The sequence below is a fragment of the Microcaecilia unicolor genome, chromosome 7, assembly GCF_901765095.1.
Source record: "Microcaecilia unicolor chromosome 7, aMicUni1.1, whole genome shotgun sequence".
Classification (NCBI taxonomy): Eukaryota; Metazoa; Chordata; class Amphibia; order Gymnophiona; family Siphonopidae; genus Microcaecilia; species Microcaecilia unicolor.
Genome location: NC_044037.1, coordinates 191,349,821 through 191,372,109, shown reverse-complemented (window position 1 = coordinate 191,372,109; position 22,289 = coordinate 191,349,821). Strand labels below are relative to the sequence as shown.

The 22,289-nt window shown below is 42.9% G+C and overlaps 1 protein-coding gene across 1 annotated transcript in view; it reads right to left on the bottom strand.

Moving 5' to 3' along the window:
- ERBB4 (erb-b2 receptor tyrosine kinase 4) overlaps nucleotides 1-22,289 on the bottom strand; it is a 1,861,028-nt gene that overhangs the window by 845,918 nt on the left and 992,821 nt on the right. The window lies entirely within an intron of this gene.

Below are 22,289 nucleotides of genomic sequence, written 5' to 3'. Positions count from 1 at the left end.
AGCATTGGTATATCCCCCCACCCCCTGATTTGCGCACCCACTGTAGCAAGGTAGATCAAAGGCAAAATATGGCCACACATTCCCTTTGAAAACAGGTATGACTTTGTGCATGGTAGCTGCACAAGTTTGATAGGTTCTGATAAAATTACCCTTGAAGGATAATATTCAACATCATTGCAATGGGAAAATAGTGAGTTTGCATGTCACAGGGCTGTCTGAAAATTGTCCTTTCTTAATGAAGCTAAAAGTATATGCATTACCCACGTTTAGAGGAAATGTTTCTGGAGTTTGTTTATATCTGTGGAGGAAAGTGATATACTGTACTGGCTCCAAATGTTGAACTTTGCACCATCCTTACCCCCCTCCCCCATTAACTTTCAGGTTCTCTCTGCTGATATCATGATCACCCCAAGTAGATGTGGACCAAACTTACTTTTTTCAGTTTCAGCCAAAACCAAAACGTCCGCAGAAACTGTCTGAAAGCTTACACTGACTGAATCCAACTGCTGCTAGAACTCATCACCTGGTTTCGGATAAAGCTGAAACCGAAAACTCAGATTTGGTTGTGTGAATATGAACTAGTGAGAGCAACTAGGGATTGTTAAAGCTTGCAGTCTGCATCCCTCTGGTAAACCCACAGTATCCAAACCAGAATATAATTTAAATAATGAGAGATCATATTTTACCTCCAAGCAAAATAGCCTCCATACATTTGGACCGCAGTTCATGAGAACTGAAACTATAAGCCACAGTGCCTTTACAGTGGTTGATTTTGTGCCACACTTGGCTTCACAGCTGATGTCACTCCACAGAGAAGGTAATTCCTAAGGAGTTTATCATTCCAAATTTACAGACTTAAATTCCTGCTAAAATGTTGTATCAAAGGCATTTATTTGGAGCATTCTATTTACCATGTAAACTACTGTACAAGATCATAACTGCATTAAAAAAAAAAGCTTTCAAAGAGTAGCCCCCCCACCCCACCAGGGCTACCTTACAATTCCTGATGGTCTAATAGTGTAGTTAGGGCAGGAGCAATTCCTCAGTTGCGGCAGACATTTTGAGAGCAAAGCCAGAATGGGCAGGAGTAACTGTGCACTACTCCTGCCCCAACTACAACTCTAGACCAGTGGCGTAGCCAGACTGCCAATTTTGGATGGGCCTGAACCCAAAGTGGGTGGGCACAAAATTTTCTCTCTACCCCCCTCCCCCAGCAAAATTTAGTCACGCTAATCAGATGCATTTGTCACACAGGGTAAAGTGCTGCTTTTCAGTGCATCAGATTTCAGAAAATTTATTTAATAGCCTAACACCCTTTTCAATGAGCTTTCAGAGGCCAAAACCTCCTGCCTCAGGTCAGTATAATGCTGTTACGGTATCCTCGCCTGACCTAAGGAAGGAAGTATTGGTCTCTGAAACTTCATTAACACAGGTACCATATTACTTTATCCTAAATTAAAAATAAAATTATTTTCTTTAACTTTCTTGTATGGCTATTTACTTTTTCTCATTGTGTCGCTCCCAGTCTCTAGATTCTGCTTTCCTTCGTTTTCGCTTAACTCTTCTGCCACGGTTTCCTGGCCATTTCTCATTTTTCTCTCCTTTTTCTTTGCTTTCTTCAATATTTTTCTGCCTCTCTCTCTCTGTCCTGATTTAATTCATTCTTACTATCCATTCTTTAATTTCCTTCATCTACTTATGGCTTTTCATCTTTTTCTCACCCTTGTTCTCCCCATGCCCCTTCCTCTTATTCTCCAGTCTTTCACTACTCTCCTTTTCCATCCAGCAGCTCTCTTCTTTCTCTCCCCATCCTTCCATCCATCTATCCTCTCTCCTGATCCTTCCATCTAATGTCTCTCTCCCTCTTTCTAACCAGTGTCTCTGTATCACTCTACCCTTTTCTGTTCAGTGTCCCTTCTCTCTCCACATCCTTCCAGTCTCTCACCTTTCTCTGCATCCTTCCAGTCTCTGCCCTTTCTCTCCCCATCCTTCCATCCAGAGTCTCTCTCCCCATCCATCCGTTTTCCCTCTTTCTCTCCCCATCCTTCCATCTGTTTTCTATCTTTTCTCCCCATCCTTCCATGTTTTCCCTCTTTCTCCCCATCCTTCCATGTTTTCCCTCATTCTCTGCCATCCTTCCATCTGTTTTCCCTCTTTTCTCCCCATCCTTCCATGTTTTCCCTCTTTCTCCCCATCCTTCCATGTTTTCCCTCATTCTCTGCCATCCTTCCATCTGTTTTCCCTCTTTTCTCCCCATCCTTCCATGTTTTCCCTCTTTCTCCCCACCCTTCCATGTTTTCCCTCATTCTCTGCCATCCTTCCATCTGTTTTCCCTCTTTTCTCCCCATCCTTCCATGTTTTCCCTCTTTCTCCCCATCCTTCCATCTGTTTTCCCTCTTTTTCTCCCCATCCTTCCATGTTTTCCTTCGACGAGGCCCGCCCTGCATGCCAGCCCCAGCACCCATTGCCGGCCACTGCTGCTTTTCCTGTTGAGCAGCAGGGCGGGCGCTACAAAAAGAAGAAGCGCTAACGGCGCTAAGGAAGACGAAAAATGTTTAAAAAAAAAAAAAGCGCGACACCGGCAGGCACTGTCTCGGCAGTAGCAGCCTTGAGGCATTGGCTGCTGAGGCATTGGCTGCTGGCTCGCAGGCTCCTCCCGCAGACGGGAGGAGCCTGCGAGCCAGCAGCCAATGCCTCAGCAGCCAATGCCTCAAGGCTGCCAAGACAGTGCCTGCTGGTGCCGCGCTTTTTTTTTTTTTAAACATTTCTCGTCCTACGGTCCTTAGCGCCGTTAGCGCTTCTTCTTTTTGTAGCGCCGGCCCTGCTGCTCAACAGGAAAAGCAGCAGTGGCCGGCAATGGGGGCTGGCGCTGGGCAGGCCTGGGCTGAAATTGGGTGGGCCTGGGCCCACCCAGGCCCACCCGTAGCTACGCCCCTGCTCTAGACCACCAGGGATTGTAAGATAGACCCAGGGGGCCTCTAGGTGGGGGAAGGGAGGCACTCAGAGGATCTGGGAGGAGGGTGGGAAGGAGACAAATGGGACACAGTACAAATTTTCGGCTTCCACACATTTTTGGCCAAAACTGAAAACATGACCAAAAATTAAAATAACTTTTCAGCCAAAACTGAAACTGTGCAGAAAATAATTTGGCACCGTAACTGAAATTCAATCGGCCTCTAATCATCATTTATCATTTATTCCTTTTATATACTGTTTCTTATTGCAATTACAAAACAGAACGGTTTACATTGTAAAATACATCTCATAACCAAACAAATAGGAACTACAGCCAATAATAGGAAAGCACAGCAAACCAAAAAATAATAAGAACATAACTAATAAAACACAGTTATCTAAATTAATACAAATTAAATACAGTTTAGCCTGGACTTTAACACCTACCCTACTCTTATAGATTCTGTTCGATATGATTGGTAATCCCAATACCATCTCTCCTAGAATTATCCTATAAAAGTGCACAGCAGGACATCATAATTTAAATGTTAGACTTCAGCCCCTGTTTCCTAAGGTGTGGCATGCAGTTACCCCATGAACTAGGGTGCTACAATTGTTAGTGTATGTTTATAATAAGAGTTACTGCGTGCCGTAACAATTAAAGTGCACTAATATATGTGCTAAGTACTTACCATGGAAGGGGGCAAGACATAGGTGGGGAATGGGTAGGTTATGGGTATGGACAGTGTCTTGCAGTTACAATAGTACAATAAGTAACTGTGCACTCTCACCTTTCTGTAAGTAAAAATATGCATTTGTCCACTCCGGTCCTCCCTCGACAATGCCTCTTGTGCTACATTACTTTGTGCCTTTATTTCCTGGCACCTTGATTACTGTAACATAGTCTTTGCTGGTTTAGCCAAGGTTCTTCTCACCCATCTTCAAACTGTTCAGAATACTGCCATATGACTGCTAACACATGTTCATAGATATGACCATATTTCTCCTCTCCTGGCTTAACATTACTGGCTCCCTGTCATATTTTGCATGCAATTTAAGATTCTTACATTGGCGTATAAAATTCTTTACATGGGTTCTCTGGTCTCGCTTGTTGTGTTCATCTACAGTCTCACGACTTTCACTCCCCTCAGTCTTTTGCTCTCACCTCGAGTCCACTCATCATTCAGCCTTTTTCTCTCGCCTCAAGTCCACTCGTCATTCAGCCTTTTTCTCTCTTTATGGTATGCTCTCCCCCTTGATTTACATTATGAGCAAGCCCATCTTCAATTTTGGTCACTGCTTAAGATGCACTTCTTTAAGATGGCCTTCCCAAATATTTCCCCTTAGAGTCCTCATGATAGTGGAGTCAGGCCTGGAACTTTTTTTTTTTTAATTATTATTATTATTTGTTTTGTAGATTTTAACCTCTTTCCTTTAGATTTGATGGAGTTCCTTTCTTTTTGTGGTTTTAATTTGTACACCACTCTGATTCACCTGAAGGGCGGTATATTAAGTCAAAATAAACTAAACTAACTAAACTACAGTACAGTCTCGATTATCCGACATAAACGGGACTGAGCCATTGATGGATAAGTGAAAAGTCAGATAATACTGAAAACAATAGTAACCCCTTAAAAAATGCACAGAAAACATACTTTATGCATACAGAACAGGCACAGGGTATCTGTATTGAAAATACAGTATTGCTCATTAACACTAACCAGCAGCAAGTGAAGCCAGAAAACAGAAAGAGAACAAGCACACTTCTTAACAGCAATGCAATAAAGTCACCGGGGGGGGGGGGGGGGGGGGTCTATCAGAAATGGCAGATGGTTGGATTATCAAGACTGTATTGTACTTTGAATACAGCTGCTCTTTACTGCCCCCTAGAACCTGCTACCCTATGTGACCCCCCAATTTGTCTAATGGTTACGCCAGCCCTGCCTGCAGATTGTGAAACTTTTATTAAAATAACAAAATGTATTCAAGGGTGCCGTTTATGAGAGCTTTCCACACTACCGTTCATATTTTGCTTTAACAGTGTGTGTGACTTTTACTAATCTGAGTTGTGCTGTGGCTCTTTTATATTACAGAGCAGGGTGCCATTACAGATAAAATGTTAATTACCCTTCAATAACAAAGAAATGATCTAGGGAGGCATTCATTAGTTGCATATAATTATGAGCAGTTATTTGCCAGGTGCATTGTACAGTCAACTCTGTTTAATTGGGACACTGCATGGGTAGCATTTTGTCCTAATTAATTTCATGTCCCCAAAAAGCCATGGATCAATTTTATTTTACTTCATTTCAACAATATAAAACAGAATACAGGTAATATGTGCGGTCTTCTAAGGAAAAAATATATATAAAAGTTATTTTTAGGTCAATCTAAGGGCTCAGGCTATAGCAATTCACTGGAATCATTCAGGATTATAGAGGTGATGTAGTCAAAATTAGGAAGGTAAGGAAGATGTGTGATGATTCTGCTGTGGTGGTTGGTGACCCCTGCCCATCAATGAGTTATGCTGAGGGTGCATTTTGAAGGTGATACTCCTTGAGCTGGAAAGAGTCATGGGCACTGCATAGTCATGCTATATAGGGAGGAGAGACCACCGAAATGCATTTCTATTTCATGTTTCACCTTTGTTGGCTGACATTCACTACAAGCTGTGGTATTCAACTTCAGTGATAGTGAAATGTTTTGCATGCATTTGAATGCTTTGCATCTCACTATTTGGATCCTGTGGTAACTGAAACTAACATGTGTTATAGTAATACAGTGGTTCTCAACCAGGATGTAAACGCACATTAGTCTGTTGCGAGGACCTGGGAGGTGTGTTGCAGGGTTGATGCAACAACATTTGCAGACGCATCCTGTCTAGGCAGGCAGAAGCGAAAGTAAAGGCAGTGCAGGGCCTTAGAGCCCATGCTTGTGCTCAGCATCTGCTATTTCTATCCCCTGATGCAGATGTCCTGTGTTATAAGGGTCAAGACAAGCAGACACAGAGAGTGTACATAGGCTTAAGGTCCCCTGCTACCCTGTGCATGTTCTCAGCATCTGCCAGTCCTGCCTTCTCCGACACAGAAAGTCTGTCTCCAAGGCCCTGTGTTGACTTTACTTTCATGCTGTTGGTGGTGGTGAAGGTGTAGAAAAGTGAGCACAGTGCTGGACTAGGGGCAGAGGAACAGAGGGAGAGATGATAGGGACAGTGAGCAAGAGATGCTAGACAAGGAGAGGAAATAGACATAAGGAAGGAGAAGAGACAGCAAGTTCTGGACATGAAGTGGGAAAGAGGGGGAGATGCTGACAAAAGGAGAAGAAGAAGGGGAGAGTTAGAGGAATACATGCTGACTATAGGGCAGAAGGAGAAAGGAGAGCGAGGGGGAGATGCTATGGGGGAAGGAGAGGAAGGGAAGAGAGAGGAGAAGAAGCTGCACTGTTGAGAAGAAAGGGGGAACTGCACTGTTTGGGGAAAAGGGAGAAGTTGTACTATTGGGAGGAGAGAGAGAGAGAGCAGGGAGATGCTAGACTACAAATGAACACTGATCCCCTATGTTTCTATTTACCTTTATAGACCCTATGGTCTCTATTGACCACTTCTGTTACAAACGTAGACTAGTGAGGGCCATGTCCATAAATTTCCCCGAAAAAAAAATTTGCCTAACAAAGGATTATCTGACTTTCTGCTGCCCGAAGATAAGTTGACTATTTTAGAGGGCTTTTAGTTTTTGTCATAGTGCGAGTGAGTGTTCATGTTTTGGGCTTCTGGAAGGCCTGTACACAAACAACTGAGGTGGCTTTAAGAACAAACAAAATCATCCTTTATTCAGGCCAGTATTGCAAAACATAAAACAATCAGAGAGCCTACCCTACCTTGCAGGCAAAGCCAACAAGTAAGCTACATAACCTTCTTTACACATATATAGTGGAACACAGTCTATGGGGCTGCTCTAGGCTAGAGAGTTGCACGGGGACAGAAATCTTACCCATCCCCACCCACCCACCCCCGCAAGAATTTAACCTGTCTCCACCCGTCCCTACAAGAATTTAATGGTACATAAAAAAATTCCAGTCGGCTCTCTGTCTCTCTCTGTGTTTGAACCGTAGCACTGCAGGTAAGGAAAGAACTTGGAACACTCTGGTGCACACATGTAAGACTTGTCTCTGATTCACTGGCACTATGTGTTAAGAGGTCACCACATGCATGCGCCAGTAGGTCAGGTGACATCTGATGCTCATGCCTATGTTAGAGCTGAGGTTTGTGCATCAGCCCAGGAGCAGAGAGGATTAATAGTAACATAGTAAGTGACAGCAGATAAAAACCTGAACGATCCAGTCTGCCCAATAGTCACGCTCATTACAATTCATAATTAAATCAACAATGAACATGACATTATGTACTTGATTATTGTCTTTCTTTGGAGTTTCTGGGTCATAGACCATTGAAGTCTGCCCGACCCTATCCTTATGTTCCAGCTGCTGGAGTTGTCATCAAAGCCCACTCCAGCCTATTTGTCTTCTTATTTGCGGGACACAGACTGTAAAGGTCTGTCCAGCACTGTCCTCATGTTCCAGCCACTAAAGTTGCTTTCTAAGCTCTTTCCAGCCCATCCTAAACCAGATTGCCATATATGAGACACAGACCATATGTCTGCCCGGTATCGTCCCTAGTTCATCACAGCCGGAGTCACCATCTAAGCGTCACTCGACACATCCACACACATGCAGTCATTTAAGTTTAGGTTTTTTTATAACTTCCATTTTCTAATTAGAGATCCTCTGTGTTCATCCCTTGCCTTTTTGAATTCCGTCACCATTTGTCTCTCTACCACCTCCTTAATGGAGACTTTCCCCATCTGTGCTGTTAAAGCAAGGAGGAGGAGACAGCTCTCAAAGAACATGGTACTCTGTAAGAGAGAGGCTGGTGCAAGTGCAGCATACACTTCCACGGGAACCCCACAGGAACAGCTTCTGTCCCCATGGCAATCTCGCAGAAACAGCTTCCGTCCCCATAGGAATCTCGCAGATCTGCTTCCATCCCTGCGGAAATCCCGCAGGTTCCATGGGATTCCTGCAAACCCCATTCCCGTGCAAGTCTCTACTCTAGGCCTGACTTTTATCTTCTCTAGCTGGACCATATCCTCTCGGCTGAATTCCCCAGCCCTGGCTCTGTTAAGGTGGCCTGGTGGGGAAGTGTGTTTAGGGAGGACCGGGATTCTCGTATAGCACTCCCTCACAAATTCTTATTGGTTTAGTTTAGTATTTTCCATTTTTTCTCTTTCAATTTGTTTATTAATTTTCACTTTTAACAAGAATACACTTGTTTTGAAATACAGCAATAGTTAGTTAATCAGAAGTTAATAACTCTTCATATAAACAATAAAACAAGAGAAAGTATTAACATACTTTTCAAAATCTTATCAAACAGAATAATCATGCTTCCTTAGACCCCATTTAAGATCATGAGGCAATCAGAGTTAGGGAAGAGTTTTTCATATCTATACACAAAAGAAACTTGGTGGCGTAAATACTCCCATTTACTTTAACTATTTACAATTGCTTAGAATCTAGAAATGATTTTAGACTTTCTGGTGAATAAAAGGTATATTTAACCTGACCCAACCTAACTAAACATTTACACGGGTAAGCGAGGAAAAACAACCCGCCTATCTCTAACGTTCTTACTTTCAATGCTAAAAAAGCTTCCCTTCTCTGTTGGGTCGATTTTGTAACATCAGGGATAGTATTTTCCATTTTTATTATTATGTTTATTCTAAAGTATGATATACCGCCTCTGCTAACAAAAGGTCAAAGCGATTTATAAAAAATGAAACCAAAGAAAGAATAAGAAAAGGAACTTCGATTAAGATAGGAAAGAACTCGCTCATACATTTATGACATTTTTTTGCCTTTTGTATAGATTAGTTTATGCTACATTCTTTCATTTATTCCTTATTCAAGAGCTTTTGGCTTTGTTTCATGGTTTTTCCTGTGTTTTATACTTCACTTAATAGGTAATATTTGTGTTGATGTTGCATTGCATCTTTTTGGTGATAAATGCCAGCTAGAAATGCAACATAAATAAATAGTGGAGGAGCGGACTAGTGGTTAAAGTGGTGGACTTTGGTCCTAGGGAACTGGGTTCGATTCCCACTGCAGGCACAGGCAGCTCCTTGTGACTCTGGGCAAGTCACTTAACCCTCCATTGCCCCAGGTACAAATAAGTACCTTTATATAATATGTAAGCCGCATTGAACCTGCTATGAGTGGAAAAGCGCGGGGTACAAAATGTAAGAAAAATAAATAAATAAATCTGTAACTGTCTGTAGGCGACTAACACAGACTTCCTACTCAGCTGAAACAATAATTCTCTTCAACTGAATTTTCTGCCCGTGATACGTTTTTTTGCTAGCATAATGAGTTCAGTGTTTCTTAAATGTGTGCTGAAATTCTTTTTATCTTCTTCTCCATGACCCCATTCCTACACATATATTTTCGTTGTTTGCCAGGCAAGATGTTCACTCTTGTATCCTTCTAGAAATATGTAAAGTTTAGATTTCTTTTCCATCTCATCTCTTTCCCACACAGACACACACGTCACCTGCAATCATATCAAAAACCCGTATACAACCTTACGAGATGCATGTTTTACAAATTGACTTGCATTCTTCTGTTTTTCTTTCTTCTTTTATTCTGTTTATTGATTTACAAGTAAATATTATTTTCTAAATTTGTTTTTAAGGTTGTACATTTTACCCATTTAAAGAAACTGCAAGGCAAATGTCTAAAGTTTATGAAAGCATGAGTTATTGACACAAACCTCTACTTTGCTGTAAGGGCTGCTGAAGTAGCATTTTAAGCCCCTGGATGGATGACTGAGCAAAACAATACCTAGCAACTGTTCAAAGAGCCCTGAACTCATGGAAAATGTGCCCTGTTGTGCCAATAACAATGCAAAACTGATGTATTTGATGCACATGTGTGCTTTATGCGATTGAAAACAAACTCCTGCAGACTGTATTAGATGAATCCAGAGCAGAGGAAGTCTGGAAAAAGGCCACCTAGAGAATATACTGTATCTGCAAGGTCAAATAGTTTTAATCTGAGCAAGCAAACTGAATTACAGGGTGGAACGAAATATCTAAATATATGTAAACCTGCTTTACATAATTAACATTTCCTTATTTGGCAGTTTGATTTCTTTGTCTATGTATGCTTGGTTTATGCCTTTTCTCATATACTTTGCCTGATATCTAAACCATTTAACTGGCCAGTTTCATGGCTCTTAACCTGCTATCTGGCATTATTCATCAGGAGATAGCCAGTTATCTCCTCTTGAATATTGCCGGTTTGTTCTTAGGGTCAGATTCTATATAGTGCACCTAGAAATCTGCGCAGAAATCCAGGCGTATTTTATGTTTAATTCTGTTTATTAGTGGTAACATAACTTACACAATGTTCCAACACGAACATAAAGCGAAACTGTATCATAATATCATCTCTAACTGCGTCACCAAACATTTTATTTTCTCCCCCCCCCCCAAAAAAAAAAATTAACTCCCCATCCCCTCCCTTCCCCCCTCCCAGAAGAACAGGCAAGCATTCAAACATTTAAAAGTCTGCTTCTAACTCCAGGTGACAACGATTTCCAGAAGGGGCTCCAACAGTCCTGGAATTCTACACCTCTTTCCGAGTTCCAGTCCCGTATATCCAGCCCTTCAAGTCTCATCAGTACAATCAACTTGACACACCATTGTTGAATTCCCGGACACTGCCCGGATGTCCACCCTGCCAGGAGCGATTGCAGTACTGTTAACGTCACCTTATTGGCAAATGATTTATAGCCTCTAGGCGCTGGTAGTCCTAGGCGTGGTCTGCCAAACAGTAATAATACATCATAATACCACCTTGATCCCCACCAAGTGGAGACCTGCAACAGTACCTCCCTCCACAACTTCTCCACTCTCCTGCATCCCCAGAACATGTGTCCAATCAGTACGCCCTCCGCACCACATCTCGGGCACTCTCCCCAGGGGGAGGTCCCCATGTGGAATGCTCTACGTGGTGAAATGTACATTCGGAGCGCAAATTTATACCATATCTCCCAGTGTTCAGTGAACCTGGACCTCTTACGAATGCCCAGAATAAAGGATTTAAGGTGTTCTACTACAATAGGGGTTCCAAGATCTGTGGTCCAGGTCTCCGCCAACATTTTATAATCCAATTCTGAGGCTGAGTCTTTGATATGTCTGTGGTAGAAGGTCAGTGGTACTCGTTGTTGTGCTTCAAAAGAGAATGCCGTCGATAGTTCCTCTCTGACATCTTCAGTCAGGTCTGTCCAAGGAAGACCCCGAATATAATGTGCCAGTTGATAATAATGCCAATAGTCTTTGTTGGGGATATTATACTCCCTTTGTAGCTCCGTAAAGGGTTTAATTTTTCCTTCATCGGTCACTGCCTGTAGTATATATTTGAGTCCTGTCTCTCCCAGCGTTCAAATGTTGGGTACAAATTACCCGCTGGGAACCTCGGGTTGCCACATATAGGTAAGAATGGTGTTACCCTTGGCGAGAAATGATGTAGGCGGCACACCCAGCGCCATGTGGCCCGCGCCGCTGGCATTATGCCTGACTGGTGCAGCTCCACAGGAGTCTCCCCACCTGGCAAGTGTAGGAGGCATCCCAAGTCCGCAACCGGGGACATCCGCCTCTCCAGGGGGGTGTTTGAAAAATCTGAGGTTCGTCTATGCCAGTCATTGATATGCCGCATTCCGCAGGCGACAGTCACATGTCGTAAGCTAATGAGGCCCACCCCCCCCATATTCCACAGGGGTGCACATCATCATCAACGGGAGCCGTGGTTTCCTCCCTCTCCACAGAAATTTATTTAAAAGTCTGTTCTGTTGTCGTTCATCCATTTTGGAAAGGTAAAGAGGCACTGTTTGAAAGACATATAACCATTTTGGGATAATAAACATATTATACAGTGCCACTCGTCCAAATAGGGATATTGGGAGGCTCTCCCATGCTTCCAGCTTCGACTTAGTATCTGACTTTAAAGCAGTCACATTAAGTTCATGCTGCTTCTTCAAGTCTGCTGGTATTTGTATCCCCAAGTATTTGAGGGAATCTTCCGCCCACCTGAGAGGGAAAGGTCCACGCCAGGCGTTCTTTACCGAAGGCATCAGTGGGAGTGCCCAGGATTTGTCATAGTTCAATTTAAATCCAGAGTAGTGTCCATAGGTCTCCAGACAAGTCAGCATGCCCCGGAGAGATCGCACTGGCTCTTGTAGCACCAGGAGCAGGTCATCAGCATAAGCTAAGAGTTTGATTTGCTCATGCCCCAGATCAACCCCCCTCACCTCCTCGGCTAACATCATAGTTCGAAGCAGTGGCTCCAGGGCTATAGTAAAAAGGAGGGGTGATAGGGGACATCCCTGCCTCGTCCCTTTCATTATCGGAAATCGTGGGCCCTGTACTCCATTCACTAATAGTGCAGCCCGTGGGTCCCTGTAAAGTGCCCGTATCACCTCTAAGCACCATCCATCAAAGCCCATGTATTCTAGCGTTTGGAACAGGTATGGCCAGGCGCCCCTATCGAAAGCCTTCTCTGCATCGAGGCTCACTACCAGGGCGGGATCCCCTTCCGCCTGGCAGCGAGCCATCGCCAGCAGTAGTCGCCGGACATTAAAAGAGGACTGCCTCCCTCTGACAAAACCCACCTGCTCCGGGGTCACCATCCTAGCAAGGGATACGGCCATCCTCTCTGCCAATATCTTAGCTAGCAATTTTACCTCTACATTTATGAGAGAGATAGGCCGGTAGGACGCCACCTGTTCTCTGGGCTTCCCTGGCTTCGGGATCAGGGTGATTAATGTTGCATTTTCATGTAAGGGGAATGAACCTGTCCCAATTACCTCTTCAAAATAAATTAATAGGTCGCCCACTACTTCCATCGTTAGGTTTTTGTAGTATTCTCCAGGGTATCCATCAGGCCCTGGGGCTGAGCATGTCTTTAGGGTCTTTATCGCTGCCTGCAGTTCAGCAAGCTGCAAGGGTGCATTTAGGGCCTCCAGCTCTAATTCTGTCAGCTTGGGGACCTTCGCCTGTTCCAGATAGTGTTGGATCTCCGAGAATGCCCCCCGTCCCCCCACATCCGCTCCGTATAAGGAGGCAAAATATTCCGTAAATAGGCCGACTATTGTTTTGTGGTCATTTATTATCTGTCCATTAGGGCCTTTAATCGCTTCTATAATTCTGGAACCTCCCCACCCCTTAATTATTCTGGCCATCAATTTCCCTGATCTGTTCCCAAATCGCTTGAGCCTATATTTTTGGTAGCTCATGGAGTGAGTAGCTTTCTCGTGTATAAGAGTGTTAAGGGCCACCTGGGTCGCCCTCAGGGCCTCCATTGTGTGCGCATTAGGATTTTGAATATATTTCCTTTTAGCTACTTGGGCTTGTTTTTCTAACTGTAGTAAACTTTTCGCCAGCTGCTTTTTCCTTCTGCATACATAGGCTATTATGTCACCTCTCAGCACTGCTTTCGAGGTTGCCCAATATAGTTGAGGCTGGTCCTTGTGTTGCGCGTTATGCTCTTTGAATTCGGCCCACTTAGTATGTATATATTGGTTGAAGTGGGGGTCCCTAGCTAGGTAGGTTGGGTAGCGCCAGCCCGGGCCACCCCCCACTGTCTCCAGGGCTAATTCTATGTCCGCCCACACCGGGGCATGATCAGAGATTTCTTCAGGGCCTATGTGGACTGCCTTTATCCGGGAGAAAAGGGACTGGTCTGTTAATATGTAATCTAGGCGAGCCTGCGTGTTGTGGGCCCGGGAACGGTGAGTATAGTCCCTCTCTCCTAAATGAAGGGTCCTCCAAGTATCTACTAGGCCCAGTGTGTTGGCAAAAGTCTGCCACATCTGAGATCTGTACCCTCGGTAATATGGTGACACGGTCGCAGAGCAATCTAAGGTGGGGTCAGAAATCAAGTTAAAATCTCCCACAACCATCAGCTCCCCTCCCGGAGTGCCAAACATCTAGCCATCAGGCGCTGGTAAAATTTCTTATCCGGTATGTTAGGACCGTATATTACTAGTAAGTGGAATTTTGTTCCCTGCGCCCACCCCTGAAGCAGTATGTAATTCCCTTGTTCCCCTCGTTCTATTGGCGTCAATTTACAGGGCACTCCTCTCCGTACAAGAACAGCCACTCCTCCCCTCCGCCCCTGGGCCGAAACCGCATAAACCTCCTCAACCCATTGCTTTTTCAGTTTTTTATGCTCTTGGTCTGACAGTCTCGTTTCTTGTAAACAAGCGATATCTATTTTATGTCGCTTTAGGGCAGCTAAGATTTTTGTTCTTTTTATGGGGGAGGTTATTCCCCCCACATTCCATGTAGCTAGTCTAATTGGCATGTTTGGGCCGCATGGTGTTGCTTTGTATGGGTCCTAGTCCTATATGCTGTGTCTAATTCTTTGACCACTCTTTCCCCCCCTATCCATTGATGGTGTCTGTCCTCCCATATTAATCGTCGTCGTTCCTGCCCAGAAGCTTCTTTTCCATACATTACTGATTGTCCGTTCTTCCTATCCCTCCCTCCCTCCCTCCCCTCCCCCCATCACCCTCTGCGAAAACCCTATGTAACCTTCCAGCGCTAGCTGAAAGTGGGGATCCCTTGTGACGCTAAGGAGCCCCGACTCCCGCCTGCCCCCCCATTCCTCGTGCTTCCCCTCACCTTCTCAATTGCTTATACCTCATGACCAGACTCCCGCGCCTGTTCAGCCGTTTTCAGTCTCCCGCTAGTAATCCGTGGCCATTCAGAAATATTCTTGCCGGTTGTACTGCATCAAAGTGCTGCCATTTATCTTGGTAAAAGATTCGCAGCCGAGCTGGATATGTTAGCATAAATTTGATTTTTTTCTTAATCAATGTTGTGCACAGGGGGTGAAATTGTCTCCTCTTTTCCTGTACAGTCCGAGAAAAGTCTTGGAAGATTAATACTCGTTTAGAATTATAGGTCAGAGTGTCTCTCTTCAGTTTGAAACCTTGTAAGTTTTCCTGCTTATGTTTATAGTTCAACACCTTTGCTATTACCACTCGGGTCCGGTTAGCGTCTTCGGTTTTTCGGCCTACCCTGTGGGCTCTTTCTACTACCAATGGCCCTCTTGAATCTGTCAGCGCCAGTTCCCGGCCCAGCCATTGTTCCAGCCACTCTGCCATATTAGCCTCCGGTATGCTTTCGGGTAGGCCAACTAACCTTATATTGTTTCTCCGCGAGCGATTCTCGAGATCTTCAAACTTATCAGTCAGGTCTTTCAATTGTTGCTTTAAACTGGAAATCTCAGGCCCTTGTGTTCGCACATCGTCTTCCAACACCATTACTCATGTCTCCACATCTCCCACGCGTGTTTGCAAGCTGTCAAAGCCAGCAGCATAGCTGTCTAGTTTTTCGGATAGAGAGTCCCACTGCGGGGCTAATGCCTTCATAATCGCTGTTGTGATCTGCGCTAGTTGGGATTCGGAGAACTCCGTTCTCAACTCACTCTCATTGTCCGCCATTTTGGTTTCGTTCCCAACTTTATTTTTCTCTTTTTTCACCGTTTTATGTGCCATCTGACCGGGAGAGCAGCGTAGATATCTGTCCATAAAGTTCTCAGCTGCGTATAGTCGCGGGAGGGGAGCAAATCAGCTGTTTTCCTTAGTTTTGGGGACGTTTAGGAGCCGGGGTCCCAGAGCTGTAGCGCGAAGCGTCCTTCCAGCTCACAGCATCGCGAGATCTCCCCAAGCATATTTTATAACAATGCACATAATTTAATTGGCTTAATAAGCTAATCAGTGTCTTTAACAGCACTTAACAAGCAATAATGAGCACTAATTGGTAATAATTAGAATTAATGCGCACAATATGCTAAGAGTATTCTGTAATGAACTGCATCTAAATTCTAATGTGCGCAGTTCAAAAGGGGTATGGCTATGGGTGGAGAAATGGGCATTTCATAGGTTTGGAGAACATGGCCTAGTGCGCGTAAATCTACGTGCAGGGATTTACACCACATTTTTGTTGGTGTAAATGGACGCATATAGTTTTAGGCACTGGAATATCAACTATGCGTATTCTATATACTGCACCTAAATCTTACAGAATACGTTTAGGAGGAAATGTTCACCATGCAGATTTTTTAGGCGACATATATAGAATCTGGCCCTTAGCGGATAACCAGATATATTGCATGATATAACTGGCTGTTCACCGATATTCAGTGCATCATTGGCCAAGTTTTGCGGCCCAATTAGGTCACTAAAATAGCAGGCCTATCTTTGTGGTGGTTTCAACTTAATCGGTTGAATATTGTTTTTTCTTTCTTTAGCGTGTAGTTGGATTCTGGAACTCGTTGCCGGAGAATGTGGTGGCAGCGGCTGGCCTTACGGAGTTTAAGGGGGGTTTGGGACAGATTCCCGAAGGAAAAGTCCATTGAACATTATTAATTTTTATTTTTTTTGAGGGGGGAGTTGCCAGATTCTTGAAGCCTGGATTGGCCGCTGTCAGAGACAGGATGCTAGGCTTGATGGACTCTTGGTCTTTTCCCAGTATGGTGGTGCTTATGTGCTTAATATTGAAACCAGCCCAAATACATCCAGATATTCAATTCTGGTCACCGGAAATGGCCCAACATTTAATATCCGGGCTCAGCGCCAACCGTAGGAGTCAGCCTGCCTAACTTCTGCGGACTGAGTATTGGGCCCTATGCTCCTTATGGCCAATATGCTGTAGTTCACCTGTTTCAAGCAGTGAGACAGTATCCCCTTTGTTCTATAGAGGTTGCCCAAATGTAGGCATGCAAAGTTGGGTGTGGATCCCAGATACACATGCAAATTAATTAGTTGGGATCCTTTTACTAAAGTGCTCTTACAGATTTAGTGTGTCCTAACAATTAGCATGTGCTAAATACTAAGAAGCGCATAGGTATAAAATAGCATTTAGCATGCACTAATTGTTAGTGCACACTAACTCCCCGGATTCTATATATCGCGCCTAGTGCTCTGCGTTGAAATCCAAGTGTATTCTATAACAACGCGCATAACTTAATTGGCTTAACAAGCTAATCAGCATTGATAACAGGTCTTAATGAGCAATAATTAGCACTAATTGGCAATAATTATAATTTATGCACACAACTCGCTAAGTGTATTCTGTAATGCACAGCACCTAAATTCTAATGCACACAGCCAAAATGGGCATTTCATGGGCGTTTCAAAATTTACGTACACTGTTATAGAATATGCCCCTGTGCATCTAAATCTACGTGTCGGCATTTACGCCGCAGTTCTCTTTGTGTAAATGGATGTGTGTAGTTTTAAGTGCTGTGATATCAACTAAACATATTCTGTATACCGTGCCTAAATATAGGCGTCGTTTGCAGAATACACTTAGGTGGAAACTTATTATGCACAGTTTTCAGGTGCAATATATAGAATATAGCCCTAAATCCGTTAATGTTCCTTATTAAAAGGAACCCTTAATGAACTGTTCACAGTGTTAACAATATCCAGTGTACCTGAATGTAAATCACCTTAAGCTACCACGGAAAAAAGTTTGAGCAAAATCCATAGAAATAAATAAAAATAATTGGTGTTAATTGCTTAGATAGTGCTTAATTTTGAATGTAATTTACTGAATTTCACCCTATCAGTTAAACAGTGATCCCCCCCCCCCCCCCCCCCCAACACATACACACAAATCCCATCTGGCTCCAATTAACGGTATGATCTTTTCTATATTGGCTACACTCTAGGTCCTTTCTGGTAAACAATATTTGTGATCTCTTTTTGTCATTCAAGTGTTTATTGGATCAATGCCAAAAATACAACTTTAAATATAACAGCAAACCACTAACAACAGGCTTTTACTGCTCCAGATTTTCAGATAAATAGTCCACAACCCACCCACGCTCTCTAACTCCTTTCCCTTTCCCCCATACAGTGGTGACATCTAGATGGCCTACAATGAAGCCGATTTATCCAAAATAATTAGTATATTCTAATTTCTCTAAAACTGCATCATGAAAAAAACATAAGGAGTAACTTGGTTTTCATTCATTAGCACCACAAGACATTTAGTTTTGTTTTTCCTGTGGTCACCCTAAATAGTTTATATTTATTGGACTAGTGACTAAACATTGCTACTATATGGATAAATTACCTCTGTCTCTTGCTCCCCTTCTCTTTGGTTTACCAGTAACCCTTGTAAGTCAATTTAGGTACTTAGATATTATTGTGGAGTCTCAACTGTCTTTTGACAAACAAATTGGCAACTTGATGAAGAGTTATTTCTTGCCATTTGCACCAGTTTTGCCTTGTCTGATCCCAATTGGATCCACATCCCAGATGATCCTTTTCCATGCTCTCCGTCTCTCAGGGCTTTACTTATTCGAACATAACTCAGGTAGATCGCAAATGCCTACCAGATATGAGAAACACGGCAATATGAATATTTTCTCGTGACAGTTATTTTTACCATGCCACCCCTCTGTTGGCACTTCGTCATTTGCATATCGCTTTCAGCATCCAATTTAAGGGCCCTTTTACTAAGCCACGTAAGCGCCTATGCACGCCCAATGTGTGTCAATTTGGAGATACAACCCAGCTACCATGTGGCCCTTGAGGTAATTTTATTTTTGCTGCACATTTGCTATGTGCACCAGAAACTGGGCGATAATCGTAATTCTATGTGCGTAGATGATTACCACACAGTTAACGCGTGAGACCTTACCACTAAGTCAATGGCTGGAGGTAAGGTCTCAGACCCAAACTGGACATGCACCAATGTTTATTTTTCCACATGTCCATTTTCGTCAAAAATTTTGAAAAGGCCTTTTTTTACAGGCGCACCCAAAACACGCGCCTACACTAGCGCAGTCCATTTTTCAGCACACCTTAATAAAAGGGCCCCTCAAATTTTGATGTTTACTCATAAAATGCCATCCTTCTTTGTTCCCCCTTACCTCATCCTTCTTGTTACCCCACAAATTCCTTCTTGCGCTTTACTCATTATCCATGATTTTCACCCACTTTCATCTCGCGGAACCAGGCTCGAATCCACACAGCAAAGCATCTTTTTCCACACTTCCTCTGTACTCTGGAATGCTATTCCATTTTCTTATGCTCCGAGTACTTACTCCCTAGATTTAAGGTATTATTCTTTTCACTTGCACATTCAGCAGGAGGCAAATTGTGGCTGACAGATTTGCCCCCCTTTGGGGTATAGCATCCCCAGACTTTTCTCCTGTCTGCTCTTTTAACTTTTGACCTACTCTTATGCTTATACTGTTCTATATTTTAAATTGGTGCTTCCTAGATTGTAAATTGCTCTGACAAACAAAATTGAAGAATAATATATCAAGGCAAATAAACAGATTTAGACCCTGGCCCCAAAATGCTCATAATTCCTCCTTTTACTAAACAGATAACTTTTGCGTGGATGTTGACTTCTCCATGGAACATTTATGCCTTTTGGTGGTTTGGCATTTTTTTTTCAATGCCACTGACTGCACAACTGGTTTTGAATATTGACCCCAACATTAATAATTCCCAAGAACTATCTTAAGTCAATGTGGTGCGATTTATAAAGACTTCTCTTTTATTAGCAGAAAATGTTGCTGCATAATATTTATTTGCTGCAAGATGCCAATCACTTCTATCTGCCAAACTATAAGATCTTTCTGAGGAGCTTTACCAAGAACAAAGTCTGCCATATGCAAGATTTTACAATTGGCATTTATCAAAGGAAGATCATATTCAGAGCTTCTGGAACTTCTTTAATCTACAAAGGTACTGCCTGCTCCTGGCACTACTGAAATGGAAGCTCAAAATATCTAAACCAACCTTCTCTCGTGATCTCCATGCTAGAACTAGCTCACCTGCACTCTGGATACATCTCAATATAAATTTGAGGAATGAATGATCAGAGCAGATTAAACAATTTGAAACATCATTGCAATCCTATTCTACAGACCACCAGGAAAATGGAAAGACTCCCAAACGCAACTCATGGACTTCATCTCAAACACATGTGTCTCTGCCTCAAACATCCTCATAATAGGAGACATCAACCTACACCTCGAAGACGACACCTCAACTGGCACACAAGAATGCAAAGAATTCTTAAAACTCTGGGATTTACACGCACCTAATACTCAACCAACACATGAAAAAGGACACACACTAGACATCATTACACACAAATTTGACCCAGACTCAACTCTCCTACTTACAGATACAAGATGGACACCCACACCATGGACAGACCACCACAAAGCATACATCTCCCTCCATTGGCGAAAAATACACAGAAACACAGTCAACAAACATGAACGAACAACTTACACCACGAGAGGAAAAATAGACCCCACAACATTCTGGCAACAGGTCTACCAAAACGAATGGTCAATAAACACAGACACCATTCAATTCCTCCAAGAATGGCATGACATATGTAAGACTACATTAGACACAATCGCCCCAATCCAAACCAGAACATCACGTAGGAAAAAAATCAAATTCATGGTTCACCGAAGAGCTGAAAGAACTCAAAACACAAGTCAGAAAACTAGAACGCGCATGGAACAAAAAGAAAGATAAACACACACTGAATGCCTGGAAATCACATCGGAGGATATACAAATATACCATAAAACAGACTAAAAGACTACACTACAAAACAATGATTGGACCAAACTATAAAGACACACACAAACTCTTCAACCTTGTAAATAAATTACTAGACACCACACCAGTTACAAACAACAACAAAGATACACCAGGGGTCGACGACCTCGCGAAATACTTCAAGGAGAAAATTATACAATTACGACTTAAAATACCCACCAGCCCTATTGAATACTCCACACTCCTAAATTGTCTAGACCCAGAAGACGGAATATATCCAGCACACAGGATCTGGACCGAATTCGAATTACTGTCAGAGGACCTCATCTCTAAAACGCTTAAAAGATTCACCAAATCCCAATGCAAACTAGATATCTGCCCAAACAACCTCATGAAATTAGCTCCTCAACAATTCATAATAGATCTAACAAACCACGTGAACTTCATGCTACAAAATGGACTGTTCCCAAAGGAGAAAGGAAAGATTTTACTCACTCCAATACCCAAAGACACAAAGAAACACGCAAGCGAAATAACTAACTATAGACCAGTAGCATCAATACCACTAATAACCAAAATAACCGAAGGGATGGTAACCAAACAACTCACAAACTATCTCAACAAGTTCTCAGTGCTGCATGACGCCCAATCAGGATTCCGGTCAAATCACAGCACAGAAACAGTATTAATTACCCTAATGACCAAATTTAAACAAATGATTGCAACCGGCACCAACATACTCCTCTTACAATTTGACATGTCAAGTGCCTTTGATATGGTTGACCATGGAATCCTATTACACATACTTGAATATTTTGGCATCGGAGGCAATGTCCTAAACTGGTTCAAGGGGTTCTTAACCTTACGCTCATATCAGGTCACATCAAATTTAACTACGTCTGCTGCATGAACACCTGAATGTGGAGTACCACAGGGATCCCCCCTGTCGCCAACTATTTTCAACCTAATGATGATCCCCTTGGCAAAACTTCTATCAAACCATAACCTTAACCCATACATATATGCCAATGATGTAACGATATATATTCCTTTCAAACAAGACATCAATGAAATCTCCAACGAAATCAACCAAAGTTTACACATCATGAACATCTGGGCAGATGCATTCCGATTGAAACTGAATGCAGAAAAAAACTCAATGCCTCATACTTACCTCCCAATACAAATGAAAAAATTTACCTCTATTAACACACCTAAACTAAATCTGCCAATCTCAGAAACTTTAAAAATCCTTGGAGTCACTATTGACTGCCACCTAACACTTGAGACTCACGCTAACAACACAACCAAAAAGATGTTCTACTCCATGTGGAAACTGAAACGAATTAAACCATTCTTTCCGAGATCTGTCTTCCGCAACCTAGTGTAATCACTCGTACTCAGTCATCTGGACTACTGCAACTCACTATACGCAGGCTGCAAAGAGCAAATATTGAGGAAACTTCAAACAGCCCAGAATACAGCAGCCAGACTCATCTTCGGAAAACCAAAATACGAAAGTGCAAAACCCTTACGTGAGAAACTACACTGGCTCCCACTCAAGGAACGTATCACCTTTAAAGTATGCACATTCGTTCACAAAATCATTCACGGTGAAGCCCCTGCATACATGTCTGACTTAATAGACCTGCCACCCAGAAACGCT